General features: G+C 35.4%; 1 protein-coding gene across 1 annotated transcript in view; it reads left to right on the top strand.

The window, feature by feature from the left end:
• The first annotated feature begins 6,139 nt into the window (after window positions 1-6,139).
• The window catches only part of FHL5 (four and a half LIM domains 5), a 60,285-nt gene continuing 46,776 nt past the window's right edge, over window positions 6,140-19,648 (top strand). The window contains exon 1 of the mRNA XM_003922920.4: window positions 6,140-6,378. The gene's annotated coding sequence lies outside the window, so the exon portion shown is untranslated. The remainder of the gene's footprint in view (window positions 6,379-19,648) is intronic.

Raw genomic sequence — 19,648 nt, 5'->3', positions numbered from 1 at the left:
CTTACAAAGAGACTTAGACTCCCACACAATAATAGTGGGAGACTTTAACACTCCACTGTCAATATTAGACAGATTAATGAGACAGAAAATTAACAAGCGTATCAAGGACTTGAATTCAGACCTGGACCAAGCAAACCTAATAGACATTTACAGAACTCTCCACCCCAAATCTACAGAATATACATTCTTCTCAGCGCCACATCACACCTAATCTAAAATTGACATATAATTGGAAGTAAATCACTCCCCAGCAAATGCAAAAAGAATGCAAATCATAGCAAACAGTCTCTCAGACCACAGTGCAATCAAGGTAGAACTCAGAATTCAGAAACTAACTCAGAACTGAACAAATTCATGGAAACGGAACAACTGGCTCTTGAATATTTACTAGATAAACAACGAAATGAAGGCAGAAATAAAGATGTTCTTCAAAACCAACAAGAACTAAGACACAATGTACCAGAATCTCTGGGACACATTTAAAACAGTGTCTAGAGAAAAATATATAGCAATAAATGCCCACATGAGAAGCAAAGATAGATCTAAAATCAACACCCTATCATCAGAATTGAAAAAGCTAGAAGAGCAAGATCAAAAAAACTCAAAAGCTAGCAGAAGAAAAGATATAACCAAGATCAGAGCAGTACTAAAGGAGATAGAGACAAAAAAAAAACTTTCAAAAATCAATAAATCCAGGAGCTGCTTTTTTGAAAACATCAACAAAATAGAAAACTAGCCATATTAATAAAAAAGAAGAGAGAATAATCAAATAGATGCAATAAAACACGATAAAGGGGATATCACTACAAATTCCACAGAAATACAAACCAAAATCAGAGATTATTACAAACAACTCTCTGCACATAAACTAGTAAACCTGGAAGAAATGGATAAATTCCTGGACACCTGCATCCTCCCAAGCCTAAACCAGGAAGAAGTTAAAACCCTGAATAGACCAATAACAAGGACAGAAGTTGAGGCAGCAATTAAGACCCTACAACCCAAAAAAAGTGCAGGTCCAGATGGGTTCACAGCTGAATTCTATCAGACATACAAAGAAAAGCTGGTACCATTCCTTCTGAAACTATTCCAAACAATCCAAAATGAGGGAATCCTTCCCAAATCATTTTATGAGAACAATATCATCCTGATACCAAAACCCGGCAGAGACTCAGCAAGAAAAAAAAAACTTCAGGCCAATATCCATGATAAACATAGATGCAAAACTCTTCAATAAAATACTTGCAAACTGATTGCAACAGCACATCTAAAAGCTTATCCACCATGATCAAGTAGGCTTTATCCCAGGGATGCAAGGCTGGTTCAACATCTGCAAGTCTATATATGTAATTCACCACATAAACAGAAACAAAGACTAAAATCACGTGATTATCCCAATAGATGCAGAGAAGGCCTTTGATAAAATTCAACAGCCCTTTATGCTAAAAACCCTCAGTAAACTAGGTACTGATTCAACGTATCTCAAAACAATAAAAGCTATTTACGACAAACCAACAGCCAATATCATACTGAATGGGCAAAAACTGGAAGCATTCCCTTTGAAATCTGGCACTTAACAAGAATGCCCTCTCTCACCACTCCTATTCAATATAGTACTGGAAGTTCTAGCCAGAGCAATCAGGCAAGAAAAAGAAATAAAGGGTATTCAATTAGGAAAGGAGGAAGTCAAATTGTCTCTATTCGCAAATGACACGATTGTATATTTAGAAGACCCCATGTTCTCAGCCCAAAATCTTCTGAAACTGATAAGCCACTTCAGCAAAATCTCAGGATACAAAATCAATGTGCAAAAATCACAAGTATGCCTATACACCAATAACAGACTTAAAGAGAGCCAAATCAAGAACAAACTGCCATTCACAATTGCTACAAAGAGAATAAAATACCTAGGAATACAACTAACAAAGGATGTAAAGGACTTCTTCAAGGAGAACTACAAACCATTGCTCAACAAAATAAGAGAGGACACAAGCAAAAGTAGAACCATTCCACGCTCATGGTTAGGAGTAATCAATATCATAAAAATGGCCATTCTGCCCAAAGTAATTTACAGATTCTACATTATCCCCATCAAGCTACCAATGACCTTCTTCACAGAACTGGAAAAAAACACTTTAAACTTCACATGGAACAACAAGAGTGCCTGCATAGCCAGTCAATTCTAAGCAAAATGAACAAAGCTGAAAATATCGCACTATCTCACCTCAAAGTATACTTCAAGACTACAGTAATCAAAACAGTATGGTACTGGTACCAAAACAGATATACACCAATGGAACAGAACAGAGGCCTCGGAGGCAATGCCATACATTTACAACCATCTGATCTTTGACAAACCTGACAAAAACGAGCAATGGGTAAAGGATTCCCAGTTTAATAAATGTTGTTGGGAAAACTGGCTAGCCATTTGCAGAAAGCAGAAACTGGACCCCTTCCTGGCACCTTACACTAAAATTAACTCCAGATAGATTAAAGACTTAAACATAAGACCTAACACCATAAAAACCATAGAAGAAAATCTAGGCAAAAAGATTCAGGACATAGGCATAGGCAAGGACTTTATGACTAAAACACAAAAGCATTGGCAACAAAAACCAAAATAGACAAATGGGACCTAATTAAACTCCAGAGCTTCTGCACAGCAAAAGAAACAGTTGTTAGCATGAATCAGCAACCAACAGAATGGGAAAAAATTTTTGCAATCTACCCATCTGATAAAGGGTTAATATCCAGAATCTACAAAGAACTAAAACAGATTTACAGGAAAAAAACAAGCACATTCAAAAGTGGGCAAAGGATATGAACAGACACTTTTCAAAAGAAGACATTTATGAGGCCAAGAAACATATGAATAAATGCTCATCATCACTGGTCGTTAGAGAAATGCAAATCAAAACTAAAGTGAGATACCATCTCACACCAGTTAGAATAGCGATCATTAAAAAATCTGGAGACAACAGATGCTAGAGAGGATGTGAAGAAATAGGAACACTTTTACACTGTTGGTGGGAGTGTAAATTAGTTCAACCATTGTGGAAGACAGTGTGGCAATTCCTCAAAGACCTAGAAACAGAAATTCTATTTGACCCAGCAATCCCATTACTGGGTATATATCCAAAGGATTATAAATCGTTCTATTATGAGGACACATGCACACAAATGTTCATTGTGGCACTGTTTACAATAGCAAAGACTTGGAACCAACCCAAATGCCCATCGATGACAGAGTGGACAGGGAAAATGTGGCACATATACACCATGGAATACTATGCAGCCATAAAAAACAATGAATTCATGTCCTTTATAGGGACATGGATGAACCTGGAAACCATCATTCTCAGCAAACTGACACAAGAACAGAAGATCAAACACCACATATTCTCACTCATAGGTGGGTGTTGAACAGTGAGAACACATGGACACAGGGAGGGGAGCATCACACACTGGGGTCTTGGAGGGGAAATAGGGGAGTGACAGCAGGGGGTTGGGAGTTGGGGAGGGATAACATGGGGAGAAATGCCAGATATAGGTGATGGGGAGGAAGGCAGCAAACCACATTGCCATGTGTGTACCTATGCAACAATCTTACATGTTCTTCACATGTACCCCCAAACCTAAAATGCAATAAAAATAAATACACACTTTTATCTCTTGAGTCTTCATTTCTGAAAACCTCCCATGTTACATAAAAGTGACATTAAATAATTTATATAATTTTATTAATTTGCCTTTTGTTATGGGGGCTCAACCATAATCCTAGCAATGGGAAAGAAAAACATCTTGTACTTTCTACAAGTCTTTCCAATGTGGTCTTGGTTTTCTAATTAAATATATTGGATAACTATGTTATATATATATATATATACACACACACACACACACACACACACACACACACACGTGCACAAAAAGTAAGCATTTCCTTGTATCATTAATATATAAATGATACAAAGTCTAAAGAGGTATGCAAAGATTTGGTCTGGGCTGTCTTAGATTGCAAGTCATTTTACATTTTCTTTGTTTTTCAGTTTCTGTTCCAGATTTTCTGCAAGCATGTATTTTATAATTTGACAAACATTTTAAAAAATATTGCTCTGTAGAAAAGGATAGAAAGGGACCAGGTTGAGACAGATGCCAGTTGTTTTATGGCTGACAGAATAATCGGAGTAAGAAATGTGAAACATGGAATGCAGGGATGAGGACAAATTTGAGCAAGATCATTTAACAAACTAGAACCTACAGAAGTTGGACAATAATGGGGATGGTGGAGAATAGATGAGGTAAGGGGATAGTCTAAGATAAGGGGTGGATGAATGTACCATTCCCTGAAGTAGGAAATACAGCAAACTGATAAGTTTGGAAAGGGGAGAAGACCAAGAGGATATTTGGGACTGTTGAGTTTGAGATGCCTGGAGACCTCTAGATAAGGTTGTCTAATAGATAGTGGGATATAGATCTGGAACCTTAAAGAGTGGTATCAGATGAGAGTACACATTTGGGAGTTATGTTGTATAATTCTTCTTTGTTTTGATGCAGAACATAATGGAGAGCCTTCAGAGAAGCATACTGAACAGAAGATAAAGCTCTAGGGAAGAGTGAGGTGAATAGAGAGAAGGCTGAGGATGCTAAGAGCAACCAAAAAATCAGAAGAGTGTAAAATAGCAAAACCAATGGAAGATAATTCAAAAAGAAACAGACATGGCCAGAGGTAAGAATTCTTCGGTAAGATGGAAGACCATGCTTTTTGGATGGCTAGTCAAGGTTGTACGTGATCTTAATGAAGCTTTTTTTTTTTTTTTTTTTTTTTTTTTTTTGGAGTGGTTTCAGTGAAAGACAGATTGTAAAAACTTGGGAGGTAGAAGGAGGCTCAGAATGTAGCAGGTTTGGAATGACTTGGTGAATGTAGATCATCCTCTCAGGAAGCATGGTAACAAATAAAGAGGGTAATGGTCCCAGGCATTTTTACCTCTCAAAGACTGCTTTCCTTGCCCATAAAACAAGGAAAATACAGGTAGCACCTTTTTAGCAGTGGTGTCCTAAGGTTTAAAATCTATTACTAAGGAAATATACTTGTGTCCTTTGGCTGAATCAAAATTTATTGTTGCTAATCACCATGCATTCATTTTCATAATGTCTTAATCATTAAAGTCAAGTGAATAACAAAACACAGCTAACCGGCTCTGTGTTTCCCTAGCTTAAGTTCTTTGACTGTATATACCCAAGTTTGACCTTAAAAGATATTAATATTTCATTCCTTTAGCACTTAAAACAAGGACAGTTTCAGTTTGGTCTGGAAATAAGGCAGAATTTCTCCTCTCATCCTGCCTTCCAAACTGAAGAAGTGGCCTCAAATGAGATCCTAAGAGGAAATGTCACTTGATTTATGAATCAGTGTGAGAATACCTATTGTGGATCGGTTCAATATCCAAAACTTTCTTCAGATCCAACTCTTGGCATCTCTGTCAAGAGAAGTCTTGACAGCCACTTCTCCTGTTTTGAAGATTTCAAAAGACCTAATGAGTTTATGCTTTATGAAATCATATAGCCATGGATGTGATGTCACAATTGTGGCCCACTCACCAGGAAGCACGCAGAGCAGGAAAGGCTGAGTCCACACTGCAAGTGCAGAGAGCAGGAAACTACCTTGAGTTATTCTATCCAAACCCAAGTCTCAGAGTTCCTCAATTTCCCAAGAAGGCAGTGATAGAGGCCACAACCCTGGGGGTCATCTCTCAAGGCACCAATAGTTTTGCAGGTAAGAACATGGAGCCTCCTCTCTTTCCAGACAGTCCAAAAGAAAAGCTCAGCAGTTCAGACATTTCTAACCTAAAAGAAGGGTTCTGATCACCACCAGAAAACAAAACAAAACCAAAAACAGATTGAGGAAACAGAAAATACATCATCCTTTTAGAGTATTATTTTTATAAATATGCCCTTAATTTAGACTAGTTAGTGGAAATTTCTCAAGTGTGTATGTGTCTGTACGAATGTTGTGTATTTTAAACTTTTTGGAGCTTAGCCAGATATTTCGAATGTTAATCCTAGCAAAATTTCCCTTTAAGGATGTCCTGCAGAGAATTTGTTACTCATAGTTTCAAGTAAAAATTTACAAGAAGTGCTTTTTCAGCCCAGAAGGAGTCATGTGCATGTCGTAAGACTTAAGGAAATGCAGGGACCCTCCTATTTTCTCCTGCAAAGTTGAAAAATCTGCATGCAGTTGGAAGGGATCTTCAGATGGTGCTGGTGACTTTCTGTTCCTTTTGGAGTTGACATGCATATGGATTGGAGGAAAAATAATCGACATACATCCTCCTTTCATACTGTTTAAATCACAGGAAGAAGTGCCTTGAAGACAAAGTGAGTTCTTTCCCCGAAAAGTTTCCTTTGTTTTGTTTATGTGGTATTTTGACTTCTCTTATTGTTTTTTTAAGGATGAGAAATTTTAATAAGCCTTCCAGTAACTGCTTAAGAGAAAACTTTTGCTTGGCAAAAGTGGATACCTTTTGAAGTTTCTTAGCTCTTTTAGCTAAAGGTTATCAAATTTTATATGCTAAGATTTTCAGATTTCTCATTCTTCTAACTTGTATGTAGGGGTAACATAGTGACCAGATAACTCTCTGAAATTGCCTCTTGAGTTTTTCTAATGGTCTTAATGCAGGTATAGCTTTATTGATATAAAAAGAAGAAGAAGAGGAGGGCTCTTGAGATTTTATTTGGCTTAATTTATTTGAATGAATAACATTATCACTGAGGATATTTTATCACTAGATTTATATTTTGAGAGCACATTCTGAAGTCACTTACAGGTTTTAAGTAAAAGGAGTTAATGAGATTCCTGCTATTTTCAAGAAAAATCTGCCTACTTTCCAGAAGTGGGCATACAAAAATTCATAATCTTAAATTTCCTAAGATTAAAATATCTGTGTTTGCAGCCCACAGAGATATACAATAGACTATATCAATCTAAAGTGCTACTTCTTGGAACGGAGGTAGTGTTGTTATTCAGGCGAAAAGCATACATCCCATATGTGTTAATGCATTCTCTCACTATTTTAGTCATATCCTCTTTGGTACCTATCATTCATTTGAAAACCAAAGCAGCTCCTCAGCTGTCAATTTAGACTTTAGAAAATTGGAAACTAAAAAGAAACATTATTAACAAAATGCTTAGTTCATATACACAAAACCTAAGAAAATCCTTGAGCCATTTTAGCCATTATTTCATATCCACAATACCACCATGTATAAATGCTAGCATTTTTATTAGCAAAGCATATGGATTAAAATTTAACTTAAGTATTTCAAACATATGTATCATACAAGATATTTCTTAACATATGCGTTATGATATATGCTTAAAGCCATAATCTAAATTGCTTAAGGGGAAGGTAAACTCTGGTGTCTGTTTTCTACATTTCTTGTTTCTATTCTCACATTATCATTAGGTGCCAATTCTGGGACTGTTCTACCTAAGCAAGAGCAGCAGATTTGTGTGTTAACATAACACCTCACTTCACTGACAAATTTACCTCTTATTTTTCGTACACTTGCCAACATTTTGAGTAAAGCTGAATTAATTTGTGTATCTTACACAAGACTGGGTACTTTTCTACTATAATATTACAACTAAGTGTTTAGAATATTTAGAGAAGCTTTGATTTGTTTCTGTTTTCATTTTTATGTTTTCAATCAAGGGAACATGATCTCTTTAGATATGAAAGCCGAATACTTGGGTTTGCATGGGAAGCTCTGAATCAGGTATTAGTTAAACCAGTTTGCATTTCCTTGTTCTTGTAATTATCTTTTTCTTCTCTGGTTATCATCATTTTTCTTGGTTACTTTTTGGTACCCTGAAATCTGATTGAAGAAGAGGAAGAGAAGAGGTAGAGGAAGAGGAGGACAAAGAGGACTCCTTTTTGCCCAACATGCCTCAAATCCCTGCAAAATAATCAGCTTGAGGCCAGGCATCATGGCTCACTTCTGTAATCCTAGCTTTGGGAGGCCAAGGCAGGGGTATCACTTGGGCCCAGGAGTTCAAGACCAGCCAGGGCAACATAGGGAGACTCTATTTAAAATAAAAATAAATAATAAGCTTGCTGATGACATACCCTAGTATTTTATGTGACCTAGTAAGACATTCTTATGGTTTGCATTCACCCTATCCTCACCATATGTCTAAACTTTCACACAGGCTAATTACCCTGATTAGAACATACTGTATGTCAACAGCAAGGTTTAAACTCATTAAATAAATAAAGCTAGAGAGTCTATTTGAAAGCAATAGTGTGATGTGGAGAAGAAATTCAAGGTTTTGAGGTATCATTCATGCTGAGTCTTCTGTGAACTAAGACTCTGTGAACTAAGACTTCTGTGAACTAAGGTAGGGAGGTTAGTTTGCCTCCCTACCTTAAAGCTATAATTAAAAGAGTTGTGTTATAGAATTTTAAATTAGAATAATAGTAACAGTAGTCATTTTTATTTTTATTTCTTCTCAAATTTTTCAGTTTTACTTCTGGCACCGATGAACCTTAAATTTATCTCACTTAATTTTCAGCTATGAGCTATTCCTTTGCATATTCATTTTGTCAAAGGAGTACTCACTAAATGGATCCTGAGTTTTATTTTTCAGTAGATTATTTTGATATGTTAAGATTGTCTCCTCACATTTAAAAATATGCCTTTTTGTATTATTTCATTTTCATTGCAATTATAATGCTCTAAAGATGGTGGTGTGGAAGTGGTATGGAGAAATGTGCTTCTGTGGCTTATTCTCCAGCTTGATTCTGTTTAATTACTTCTTACAATTATTCATAAAACAATTTACAGAACATCTCATAAGTCATATGACTTCTAATGTTTCTTAATTTTTTTCTTTTTTGCTTTCATTATTATTACTATAGACACATAATTGTACATATCTATGGGGTACAATGTAATATTTGTATACATGTATAAAACAAATTATCAAATCAGGGCAATTAGCGTATTTACCACCTTAAATAGTTATCATTTCTTTGTGTTGGGAACATTTAAAATCCACTCTTCTAGCTATTTGAAAATATACAATAAATTGCTAATTATAGTTACGCTATAGCACTATAGAACACTCAAACTTATTCCTCCTGTCTAGCTGTATTTTGTGTTTCTTAGGCTACCTTTGGCTATCTCTTTCTTCCCCCTACCCTTTTCTGCTTCTAGTAAGCACTATTCTGCTCTCTAATTGTATGAGATCGACTTTTTTTAGCTTCTTTATATTCATGACAACATGCAGTATTTATCTTTCTGTGTCTAGCTTATTTCACTTAAAATAATGTCCTCCAAGCTCATTCATGTTGCCTTGAATGACAGAAATTTGTTCTTTTATGCAACTAAATAATATTCCATTGGTATATATAGCACTTTTTTTATCCATTCACCGATTGATGGAAATGTAGGTAATTTCATGTCTTGGCTTTGTATCGTAAGTAGTGCTGCAATAAACATGTGAATACAGATAGCTCTCTGACATCTGAATTTCCCTTCCTTTGGCTATATATCCAGTAGTAGGATTGTGGGATGATACGGTAGTTCTAGTTTTAATTTTTTGAAGTAATGGACATACTAATTTACATTCTTCCAAATAGCATATAAGAGTTTGCTTTTCACCACATACTCTCAGCATTTTTGTCTCTTTGGTCATAGCCATTCTAACTGGGGTGACATAATATATTCTTATAGTTTGGATGTGCATAACCCTCATGATTAATGATGTTGACCATTTTTTGAACATACCTATTGGCCGTTAGTATGTCTTCCTTAAGAGATGTCTATTCAACTTATTTGCCTACTTTTTAATGTGATTCTTTTGCTATTAAGTTGAATTTATTTTATATTATGAATATTAAACTCTCATCAGATAGTTTTCAAATATTTTCTTCTATCCTGTAGGTTGTCTTTTCACTCTGTTAATTGTTTCCTTTGCTGTGCAGAAGCTTATTAGTTTGACAATATTCCATTTGTCTATTTTTGCTTTGGTTGTCTGTGCTATTGAGGTCTTATCCGTGAAATCTTTGCTCACAACAACATCATACAGTACTTTCCCCTATGGTTGCTTCTAGTGACTTCATAGATTCAGGTCTTATATTTAAGTTTTTAATCCATTTTGAGTTGATTTTTACATGTTATGTGAGATAGAAATCCAGTTTTATTTTTCTGCATATGAATAGTCAGTTTTCCCAGCATCATTTTTCAGAGACTGTTCCTTCTCCATTAAATGTTCTTGGCAGCTTTGTTGAAAATCATTTGGCTGTATATGTGAATTTATTTCTGGGTTCTGCATTCTGTTCTATTGTTCTATGTATCTATTTATATGCCAATATTATGCTGTCTGGGTTACTATAGCTTTGAAATATATTTTGAAGTTCAAAAATGTGATTTCTCCAGCTTTGTTCTTTTTGCTCAGGATTGCTTTGGCTATTCAGGGTTTTTTGTGGTTTCATATAAATTGTAGTAGCTTTTCTTTTTTCTATTTCTGTGAAGAATGTCATTGGTATTTTAATAGGATTGCACTGAATCAGTAAATCACTTTTAGCAGTGTCATTTTTAAAATATCAATGTCTCCAATTCATGAACATGAGATACGTTTTCATTTTTGTGTCCTCTTCAATTTTTATCATCAGTGTTTTGTAATTTTTCTTGTAGAGATTTTTCACCTCCTTGGTTAAATTTATTCCTACGTGGGTTGTTTTTCATAGCTATTATAAATGCAATTTGTTTCTTGATTTTTTTTTTCTCACTAGTTTGCCTATGGTGTATAGACAAGCTACTGGGTTCTGTTATGTTTATTTTGTATCCTGCAACTTTACTGAATCTATTGATCGGTTCTGAGATTTTTGGTGGAGCTTTTATGGTTTTCTACATAGAAGTTCTTGTCATCTGCAAATTAGGACAATTTGACCTCCTTTTCAATTTAAATACTCCTTATGTCCTTCTCTGGCCTAAGTACTCTGTCTAGGGCTTCCAGTACTATGTTGAATAAAAGTGATTAAAGTGAGATCATTGTCTTGTTCCAGATCTTAAAAGCTTGAAACTTTTCTCCATTCAATGTCATGTTGGCTATGGGTTTTTCATACACGGCTTTAATTATGTGGAAGTACATTTTTTCTGTACCTAATATGTTGATAATTTTTATCATGAGGGGATGTTGAATTTTTCTCAAATACTTTTTCTGTATCTATTGAGATGATCAAATGGTTTTGCCCTTCATTTTGTTGATATATTGTATCACATTTATTCATTTGTGTATTCCATCCCTGGGGTAAATCCTACCTACATGGTGAATAATCTCTTTAACATGCTGCCAGATTGGTTCACTGTTGATTAGTATTTTGTTGTGGATTTTTCTTTTTTTTCTTTTTTACTATTATACTTTAAGTTCTGGGGTACATGTGCAGATCTCGCAGAATTGTTACATAGGTATATACATGCCATGGTGGTTTGCTACCTCCATCCCCCCATCATCTACATTAGGTATTTCTCCTAATGTTATCCCTCTCCAATTCCCCACCTGCCTTGCTTTCCCTCCCCAGCTCCCCCACCCCCAACAGGCCCCAGTGTGTGATGTTCCCCTTCCTGAGTCCATGTGTTCTCAATGTTCAATACCCACTTATGAGTGCAAACATGCGGTGTTTAGTTTTATGTTCTTGTGTCAGTTTGCTGAGAATGATAGTTTCCAGACTTTCTATGTCACTCCAGAGGACATGAACTCATCCTTTTTATGGCTGCATAGTATTCCATGGTGTATATGTGCCACATTTTCTATATCCAGTCTATCAATGATGGGCATTTGGGTTGGCTTCAAGTCTTTGCTATTGTGAACAGTGTCGCAATGAACATATGTGTGCATGTGTCTTTATAACAGAACAATTTATAATCCTTTGAGTATATACCCAATAATGGGACTGCTGGGTTAAATGGAATTTCTATTTCTAAATCCTTGAGGAATTGCCACACTGTCTTCCACAATGGTTGAACTAATTTACACTCCCACTACCAGGGTAAAAGTGTGCCTATTTCTCCACACCCTCTCCAGCATCTGTTGTCTCCAGATTTTTTAATCATAGCCATTCTTACTGGCGTGAGATGGTATCTCAATGTGGTTTTGATTTGCATTTTTCTAATGACCAGTGATGATGAACATTGTTTCATATGTTTGTTGGCTGAATAAATGTCTTCTTTTGTAAAGTGTCTGTTCATATCCTTCACTTACTTTTTGATAGGGTTTTTTTGTTGTTTTCTTGTAAATTTAAGTTCTTTGTAAATTCTCGGTATTAGCCCTTTGTTGAAGATTTTTGCATCTATGCTCATCATGTTTACTGGCTGATAGTTTTTTTTTGTTGTTGTTGCATTCTTGACCAGTTTTGGTATTAAGGTAACACTGGCCTCATAGAATGCATTTGAAAGAATACCCTTATCTTCAATTTCTGAAGAATTTGAGGAGAGTTGATATTAGTTCTTCTATAAATCTTTGGTAGAATTCCAGACTGAAGCAATTATGCTCAAAGCTTTTCTTTGATAAGAGACTTTATTACAGACTTAATTCCATTGCTTGTAATTTGTCTGTTAGGCATTCTCTTTCTTGTTGGTTCATTTTGATAGGTTATGTCCAGTAATTTACTCATTTCTGCCAGGTTTTCTAAATTTTTTGGTATGTATAATAGTCTCTGATGATTTTTTGTATTTCTAGAGTATTAGTTGTAATGTCTCCTTTTTCATTCCTGATTTTATTGGGATCTTTACTGTTTTTCTTGGGTGGTGAAGCCAATGGAATGTTATTTTATCTTTTCAAAAAAATTTACCTTTCCATTTTGTTGTTCTTTTGTAATTTTTAGTCTCTATTTTATTTATGTATGCTTTTATTTCTTCAACTAATTTTGGGCTTGGTTTAGTCTTGCTTTTCTAGTTTCTCAAAATACATCATGAGCTTGTTTATTTGATATCTTTCTACTTTTTTGATAAAGGTGTTTGTGGCTGCACACTTACGTTCTAATACTGCTTTTGCTATACCCCTGATGTTTTGGTATTTTATGTTTCTATTTTTATTTGTTTGAAGATATTTTAAAATCTCCTTAATTTCTTCATTGACCAATTTGTTATTCAATATGTTTAATTTCTATGTATTTGTATGATTTTTAAAGTTTCTCTTGTTATTTTGATTTCTAGTTTTATTATATTGTGGGCAAAAAATAATTGATACGCTTTCTATTAAATTTGTTAAGATTTGTTTTGTGGCCTAACATGTGGTCTATCCTAAAGAGTGTGCCATGTTCTGATGAAAAGAATATATATTTTGCACCTGTTGAATAAAATGTTCTGTAAATGCCTGGTAGGTCCATTTGGTCTAAAGTGCAGTTTAAATTAAATGTTTCTTTGTTAATTTTCTGCCTGAATGATCTGTCCAATGCTGAGTGGTGTTGAAATCCCCAACTGTTTTTGTACGGAAATTTATTTCTCTTTTGGGTTTAGTAATATTTGCTTTGTAAATCTGGGTGTTTGGGTATTGGGTGTGTGTATGTTTACAATTGTTACCTCTTCTTGTGGAAGTGACAATAACCTTGCCTCTTCTTATGATTTTAATTAAAGTCTGCTTTATTTAATGTAAGTATAGCTATTCCTCCTTGCTTTTGGTTTCCATTTGTGTGGAAGTTTTTCCATTCCTTGTTTTTATTCTATATGTGTATTTTTAGGTAAAGTGAGTTTTTTTGTAGGGAGCATATAGTTGGGTCGTTTTTTAAAAAAACTCATGCAGCCAGTCTATATCTTTTAAGTTGGGAATTTAGCCTGTTTACACTCAAAGTTATTATTGATAAGTGAGGACTTACACCCACTATTTTGTTGTTTTCCTGTTGTCTTATGTATCTTTTGTTCCTTTCTTTTTCTCTAATTGTTGATCATTGTGGTTTGGTGTTTTTCTGTAGTAACAAGGTTTGATTCTTTTCTCTTTCTCCTCATATATCTGCTCTACCAATGAACTTTATTCTTTTTGTGTGTTTTCATGACAGTAATTTTCACTTCCAGATGTAAGTGGAAATCACTTAAGCATTTCTAGTAAGGCAAGCTGAGTGGTAATGAATTCCTTCGGTTTTTGCTTGCCTTGAAAAGGCTTTATTTCTCTGTAATTTCTGAAGGATAACTTTGCTCAGTATTCTTAGCTAGCAATTTTTTTTCTTTCACCATTTTGAGTTTATAATTCTATTTTCTCCTCACCTGTGAAGTTTCTGTAGCAAAATTTATTATTAGTCTAATAGCAGTTCTCTTATGTGACTTGACAATTTTCTCTTGCTGTTTTTAGAATTCTCTGTCTTTTGACTTTTGACAATTTGCCTATAATGCGCCTCAGAGAGGAGCTTTTTTGGGTTGAATCTATTTGGGGAATTTTGAGTTGCCTGGAGTTGGATGTTCAAATATCCCTACTCCACAACCCTCACCACTAAATTGGGAAGTTTTCAGTTATTATTTCATTAAACAGACTTTCTATGCCTTTTTCCTTATCTTCTCCTTCTGAAAATCTCATAATATGAATATTTGTTTAATATTTTCCAATAAATCTTACAGGATTTCTTCCCTTTTTTTAATTCTTATTTCTTCTTTTTCTCTGAATAGGTAACTTCAAAAGGCTTATCCTTAAGTTCAGAAATTATTTTTCCTGCTTGATCAAGTCTGCTGCTGAAGCTCTCTTGTATTTTATTCATTGAATTCTTCAACTACAGGATTCCTGTTTTGTTCTTTTTATGATTTTTTCTCTTTATTTAATTTTTCATTTATAGTGTGGATTATTTTTCTGATTATATTTGTCTGTCTGTATTTTCTTGTATCTAATTGAGTTTCCTTAAGATCATTATTTTAAATTTCCTTTTTTGGCAATTAATTGATTTCCTTTTCACTGGAGTCTGTTACTAGAGAATTACTATGTTCCTTTAGTGTTAACTTATTTCTTTGCTTTTTCATGTTTCTTGTGTCCCTACATTAATATCTGTGTATCTAATCACCCTTTACAGACTTTCTGGAGTGACTTTCATAGAGAAAGACTTTCATCCTGCAGTTGAGTTTTACTGTACAGCTAGAAAATGTGTAGTGACTCTGTTTCCAGATAGGTATAGAGATACAGTCTCTATGCAGCCTCTTCAGTTGTATTCAAAGTCAGGAATAACTGTGGGTGCCTCATAGCCTATGCTTAGAGGTTTGCCATTGGCAACAAAGGTTTTTAATGTTCTTTGCATTAAGTAAGGGCTTCTGGGGTCCTCTTATTCTGGTTTTCCTTAAAAGAAGGAGACTTAGCTGAGGGGATCCCATTTGGTGTCAAGTCTGACCTCGTCAACAAGCAACTGCAGTGGCATGGGTTCTACATGCAGGTGATCAGGTGGCTATGGAGTAGGAGTTTTTAGCTCAGTATCTCATAAAGCTGTTGTGGCAACTGGGCCTTGGGTGCAGCTTCACCCTTTGTGGCAGGGTTGGATGTAGGTTACCCACAGAGCCAGGATCTATGATTCTGAGGCACACCCTAGCAGCTCAGGCTCAGGATGCCAGGTTGTAGCTGTAATTCTACCCCTGGGGGCAGGATACAGCACTGGCCTGACTCCAGAAAATAAGGAGTGCTCCAGAACTTTGGCCTGGGCAGCAGGGTATGGCTGCAATTCAGGAACCTGAGCCAGTAGGGCTCAGTGTCAACTCAGGTTCCAAGGGATGAAGCACTGGATAAAAGTGACTGTAGACCCTTGCATGGTGGTGCTGAGCAGTATCCCAGAACATGTGTGGCCAAATGCATTTGCTTTAAGTACTTTAGAATGGTGGAGGACAGTTGCTTTTTGTTCCCTGGGTGAGAGGTGGGTAGGAAAAAACAGCAATGACCACTCACTAGCTAGAGGGGTAGTTCAGCATCTGAGACTCTGAGAGCTAAATCAGTTCCAGGGAATCAAGGTCTAAAGTTCAACTTGTAGAGTGGGGTGTCTCAGCTCAGTTTCTGCTCAGCTCAGCCAGGGCAGTAATTCCCCAAGGGACAATGTGCCACTTCTGCTTAGGCTTGAAGGATGTGACTGTTCTGGGCAGCACAAGCACTGTTTTCTTGGGATGCATGGCATCAGTTCAGCTTAAACAATGGAGTGCATGGCTGCTCTGGGTAGCCAAGGCACCATTTCCCAGGGTCCAGGGCACCACTTCAACTTAAGACACCAGGGAGACATGACTGCTCTAAATAGCCAAGGTACTGTTTTCCTGAGAGACAGGGTACTGCTTTAGCACAAACTGGGGATGTGGGCTCTTAGGATGGGATGGTTCAGTGGTGGTTTAGTCTCAGGGATGAAGGGAGCCATGACTACTTACTCCCTAAGTAAGGTTCACTCTAACTGTAGTTTCTGTTCCAAGATGCCGTAGCATAGTAGTCACATGGGCCACAGCAGGTGGAGCGCAATATCAACTCCTTCTCTAGCTGAGCACAACTATAAGAACTCCAGGCAGCTTCACCAGGGGGACTTGGTGCCTGAGAAGACTGCAGAGAACACCAGTGGGGAGGTCTGTAGGTGTCCAATGTGTTGATAGAGATTGTTAGAGCCATCCTGCTTACCTCCTCACCGTAAGAAGTTCCTCTTGGCTCCCAGCTGATCCCAGTTAGGGGATGGGATGATGAAGGTGTGGAATTTCCTTATTCTCTATATAGCCATCCAGAGTTTTTGTGTCCACCCAGGATTCTGTTACTATTAAAATATAGCTGTTTTTCCATTGTTCTGCCTGTCTTTGAGAGGAACATAAGCTCTAGGGGCTTCTAGTTGGCTATCTTGCTGCTCTCTGACCCTTAATACTTTTAAAAAGAATATTAACAGATTTCCTGATCAAGGTATCAAACTATTTATTATTTTCAACAGTACCAAAAAGTCATACACTTGTGTAATTAATTCATTCATCTCTTCATTAATCTATTCATCAGTTAGATCAAGCTGGTATAAATCTACTGAAAAAAAAGTCAAGATTTTCCTTTTTTTTTTTTATATTACAGAACTTTCTATTGTGCTAATGAACACTAAAGAGGCTCCTATTGAGAAGGAGCTGTCTCTCATCAATTTTGACCAATTGCCTCTTAATATGGAACTAAAATGCTTCTGATTTTCTTTGCTTGTTTGTTTGTTTTTGGTCACATAAAGACCAACATTTCTTTAGTAGATTTATGGGTATAATTTGCATTTAAAAAAGCATCTGACACCAAGCTGTCATGCTATCTAAATTAAGATTTCATTTATAAAAATGATTTCTAATCTTATAATTATATTCAGTCTATTCATTTTTTCCCTTGAACATTTTGACAGTCATGCTATCACAAAATATTCTAATTTTTTACCTATATATATTTTAAATTAAATAATTATACTCTCATGTTTTTCAATATTTTCCTTATGTTTCCTTATTACCAAATTGTTAGATTACAGTATACAATTTGGAAAGTACTGAAAAGCAAAATTTCAAATACTCCTTAACGTCAATAAAGAGGCTTAACATTTGAGCATATTTTCTTCTAAACTTACTTCTACTTTAAAAATAATTTATGTAATTGAGATTTTACTGATTATTCTGTTTCACACTTTTTTTCCCACTTAGAGCATAGTAAGCATTTTACCAGGCCATTGAATACTCTTCCAAACACCATGTTAATGACTTCTAGTATTATTTTTAAAACCATTTAGTAAGTATATATTTTTTAAGTAGTGTTTAGAAAGTTCTTTTCAAATCCTAATTAAACTTAAGCATACTTTAACAAACACCCAGCAAAATATAATTAAAAGCACAAGACATACTTTGAAACTTGAGATTAAGGATCAGCAAAATGTTTTCTGCAAAGAGCTAGATAATATTTTAGTCTTCAAAATTACTCAGCTCTACTGTTGTAGCTGGAAAGGAGCCATAGATAGTATGATAATGAATGAGTGTGGCTGTGTTCCAATAAAACTTTATTCATGAACACCAATATTTAAATTTCATATGTCAAAAATATTTCTCTTTTGGTATTTTATTGTTTAAAGATGTAAAGTCAATTTTTAGGTTTCAGACCATACAAAAACAGGCAGTGGCTAGATTTGGCCCTTAAGCTATATATAGTTGCAGATCTCTACTGTAGAGCCTGGTTTCAAGAACTCTGCCTTCCCAGGGTTTGAGAAATTTCTGTGAACACATGCATTTGTATATATTTTTCAGAAGAGGTAAATAGCTTCTATTATATGCTAAATAATTATTAAATATAAAATGGTTAAGAATCACTATTCTAAATAATATACATAAAGTCACTTTATAAACCATAATTTCTTATTAAAATATATACTCGTACTTCACTTATAATATTCTTCACTTAGATACCTTAGATACCAAATGATCTAAAAAAGATTGATTAGTAGAAATAAATATATGTTATTATCAGAATTCCACCTGGGAAAATAATATTCAGAATCCAAAAAGCTAATAAACTTTAAAGAGAAAATAGGTGACAAGTTAAATTTTGAAAAATATTTAAAATAATGTTTAATGGTTATTTCAGTGAAGGTAGTTGGAATATTTATTGCTTTTGGTTTTTTTTAACTGAGCCAAGAGATTCTTTTCATTTAAACTATAGTAAGTAGCATTATCAGAGAATAGATCCTGCTGCCTAATTTAACATCTGGTTAATAAGAGTTAATGTATGTATGTCTGTCTCATTCCTCTCCTCTCCCACCTCTCAGTACACATACACATACATACAACAAACAGACCAAGAATAAAACTAGCTTTATTGTAACATTTGTTTAGATTGGAAAGTTCCACTTAATCATGGATGTCTCCTTTCAGAATTCTAAAGCAATTGAGAAATAGATACAGAAATCACTTATGGATCAATTTATTATCAACCTCATTATTGTTAATGCTGGAGTAGAAAACAAAATGTGTATGAAAGACCAAACGCTTTCCTTCCCAGCCTGAATTGAGCTTTTTCCCAGTGGTAGTAGAGAGCCGGGATCCTACAGAGCACCCTCATGAGCTGGGACTGAGCAGTTGGAATGAACTCACTGCAGAGAGAGAACACAGGTCCATGCACTGGCAACTTCCAGTGGAGTAGAGAAAAGAATCTGGCTTCACATGAAGTGCCCCTGTGCCCAGTTACTTATCAGCTAAGTCACTCCTTAAGTGGCATAGAATGATGAACCAACAGAGGGACATGTTATCCCTAATACCTTCAAAAGAGAAAAATTCCTTTAAAGGACAAGCACAGAAACCAGGGGGAATGCGAAGTGCTCTCTTAAGATCTTTAACTCAAAAAAAAAAAAAAAAATTATCGATCTGTTTTAAGTTTAAGATGTTAGTGAAAATTGTTGAAATGCCAAGAGAGATTTTTGGTTAACAGAATATGTCATAGATCTACCTTTTCAGTATGGTCTTTAGTTGGCCAAAGAGAAAAGAGTGGGCCAAATAAATCCATAGCAATGTGTAGTTAAGTTTTTAAAGCTCTGACAGGTAAAAAGAATTAGTTTTATATGTGGCCTCTTTGTTATCCAAGTATGGATACCACCCTCCGGTTCTAATGGTGCTCACGGGCTTGCATTCCATTCCTCTGGCCATGCAACATCACCTCCTCGAC

Source organism: Saimiri boliviensis, chromosome 4 (assembly GCF_048565385.1).
Source record: "Saimiri boliviensis isolate mSaiBol1 chromosome 4, mSaiBol1.pri, whole genome shotgun sequence".
Lineage (NCBI taxonomy): Eukaryota > Metazoa > Chordata > Mammalia > Primates > Cebidae > Saimiri > Saimiri boliviensis.
This window is presented reverse-complemented; position numbering and strand designations above follow the sequence as displayed.